Source organism: Cricetulus griseus, chromosome X, assembly GCF_003668045.3.
Source record: "Cricetulus griseus strain 17A/GY chromosome X, alternate assembly CriGri-PICRH-1.0, whole genome shotgun sequence".
In the NCBI taxonomy this organism is placed as follows: Eukaryota; Metazoa; Chordata; class Mammalia; order Rodentia; family Cricetidae; genus Cricetulus; species Cricetulus griseus.
The window spans coordinates 60665752-60667807 of NC_048604.1; positions in this window are offsets into that span (position 1 = coordinate 60665752).

Consider the following 2056-nt stretch of genomic DNA (forward strand, 5'->3'; position numbering starts at 1 on the left):
AGATTTAGTAATCTTTCTTTTATGAATGTGGTTGCCTTTGTACTTGGGGCATAGATGTTCAGGATTGAGACTTCATGCTGACGGACTTTTCCTGTGATGAGTATCAAATGTCCTTTTTCATCTCTTTTGATTTATTTCAGTTGAAGTCTAATTTGTTAGATATTAGGATTGCTATACCAGCTTGCTTTGGGGTCCATTTGATTGGAAAGTCTTTTCCCACCCCTTTACTCTGAGTAAACTTCTTTGACGTTGAGATGTGTTTCTTGTATGCAGCAGAAGGATGGATTCTTTCTTCGTATCCATTCTGTTAGCCTGTATATTTTTATAAGCAAGTTAAGACTATTGACATTGAAGGACATTAATAACCATTGATTGTTGATTCTTGTTTGTTTTGCATTTGTTGTTGTTGGTGTTATTATGTGTGTATTTTCCTCCTTTTTTCTTTTGGTGTTTGGTAAAATGGGATTATGTATTGCCTATGGTTTTTTGAGTGTAGTTATCTTTTTTGTGTTGGAGTTTTCCTTCCTGTAATTTCTGTAGGGGTAGATTTGTGGATGTGTAGTGCTTAAATCTGGTTTTGTCACGGAATATCTTGTTTTCTCCATCTATTATGATTGAAAGCTTTGCTGGATACAGTAGTCTGGTCTGCCATTCATGTTCCTTTAGCATTAGTTGAACATCTTTCCAGGATCTTCTGGCTTCAAAGTTTCCATTGAGAAGTCGGGTGTGATTTGGATAGGTCTGCCTTTACATGTTACTTGGGCTCTTTCTTTTGCTGCTGTTAGTATTTTTCTTTATTCTGTAAGTTTGTTGTTTTGATTATTATGTGGTGATGGGATTTCTTTTTGTGGTCCAACCTATTTGGTGTTCTGTAAGCTTCTTGTACTTTCATAGGCATACCCTTCTTTAGGTTGGGGAATCTTCTATGATTTTGTTAAATATGTTTTCTGTACCTTTGAGCTGAATTTCTTCACCTTCTTCTATATCTATTATTCTTAGGTTTGGTCTTTTCACAGTGTCCCATATTTCCTGTATATTTTGTGTTAGGGATTTGTTGGACTTGAAATTTTCTTTGGTAGATGACTGTATATCCTCTAGTGAGTCTTCAACACCTGAGATTCTCTCTTCCATCTCTTGTATTCTATTGGTTACACTTACATCTGTGTTTTCTGATCATTTACCCAGCTTTTCTACTTACAGCATTCCCTCATTCTGTGTTTTCTTTATTGTTTTTACTTCTACTTTCAAGCCATGAACTATTTGAATTGTTTTCTTCACTTGTTTGGTTGTTTTTTCTTGGGTTTCTTTAGATTCTTTTTTTTAAATTTGTTTTTTATTAGTTCAAATTAGGAACAAGATTGTTACACATATCAATCCCTTCTCCCTCTCCCTCTCCCATCCCCACCCCTCCTCCCTCACCGCCGACCTACCCCCAACACCCCATCCACCCTCCAACCCCCAGGAAGGGTAGGGCCCTCAACTGGGGCTCCCCAAAGTCCTACACATCATCCTGGGCCGGGCCTAGGCCTTTCCCCATGTGTCCAGGGCAAGAGTGCATCCCTTCACATGGAATGGGCTCTCAAAATCCCTTCTTACACCAGAGAAAAATACTAATACACTACCAGGAGCCCCCTAGGGTGCAGAGGCCTCCTCATTGACATCCATGTTCAGGGGTCTGGATCAGTCTTTACTGACCCTGTTCAGGCCAGCAGTTTCTGTGGGCTACACCAGCCTGGTACCGGCCCCATTGATCTTCCTTCCTCCCTCTCTGCAACTAAGTTCCAGAGTTCAGTCCAGTGTGAATCTGTGGATGTCTGCCTCTGCTTACATCAGCCACTGGATGAGGGCTCTAGGATGGCATAAAAAGTAGTCATCAATCTCATTTTAGGGGAAGGGCATTTAGATTATCCTTTCCATCATTGCCTGGATTGTCAGCTTGTGTCATCCTTGTAAGTTTCTACAAATCTTCCTAGTGCCAGATCTCTCCTCAGACCTATAATGGCTCCCACTAATATGGTATCTCTCATCTTGCTCTCCTCTATTCTTCCCCCAACTC